Raw genomic sequence first — 915 nt, 5'->3', positions numbered from 1 at the left:
TCTCTCTCTCTCTCTCTCTCTCTCTCTCTCTTTTTCTCTCTTGCTCTCTCTTGCTCGCTCCTTCTCCCTCTTCTTCCACCTCCTATTACACCCCTCCGGCGTCAATTCTACCCTCCCCCCCTCCCGTTTTCCACATCTTTCAATATGTACGGGGAAGAGGAAGGGGGTGGGAGGAGCGGGGAGTGGGGCAGAGTCGTGACGTGGGTGGTGGTGGGATCCCATTGTGAGGTCGGGGGAACAAAACGCGTGAGATCAGCAAACGGCCGACTGTACCGCAGCAATAGCGTGGTGGTTGCGCAAACTGCAACTGGACACAGCGGCACAGCGCCAGCGCTACTCCATCTCTGTCCGTCCGGCCCGCCCCTGTCGCTACGTCTGTCTCTGTCTGTCGCTGCCACTGTCTCTGTCGCACTCACACACACACACACACTCACACACACACACACTCGCCTCGCACGAAGGACGAGCGCGAAGACGTGAGGCGCCCAGGAGCCGAGCGCTTTTCCATCAACGCTGTCGTCATCCCCCCCCCCCCCCACACCCGTGCGCCCCTGTTCCCCTCCGCGACCTGCAGAATGTCACACGACGGGCACAAGGTCGCATTCGCACCTCCGGAAGTGTAGGAGGAAGGGACTGGCTGCGCGCTGCATGTCTTCTTCACTCCTGGGCGTGCGGGACGTGAATACGAGGACGTGGGTGCAGGAGGACCGGGTGCACGTGCGAGGCGCTGGAGGACGTAGCCCGGCCTCCCAGCAGAACCCTGCCGCGGCCCCGGAGGCAGCCTGACAACCCCCTTCCATTTCAATCCCTTTTCCGCGACGTCTTTCGTCTTTCCCTGCTCGTGCTGTTCTTGGCGAAAGTTTGAGGCCCGTGAGCGGTAATCCATCCAGACGTGCCCGTCGGCAGGCACGGGGG

Source organism: Frankliniella occidentalis, unplaced genomic scaffold (genome assembly GCF_000697945.3).
Source record: "Frankliniella occidentalis isolate FOCC.00 unplaced genomic scaffold, Focc_3.1 Scaffold233, whole genome shotgun sequence".
Taxonomy (NCBI): Eukaryota; Metazoa; Arthropoda; class Insecta; order Thysanoptera; family Thripidae; genus Frankliniella; species Frankliniella occidentalis.
The sequence above is the reverse complement of the archived record's forward strand: the minus strand, read 5'-3'. Positions refer to the sequence as shown.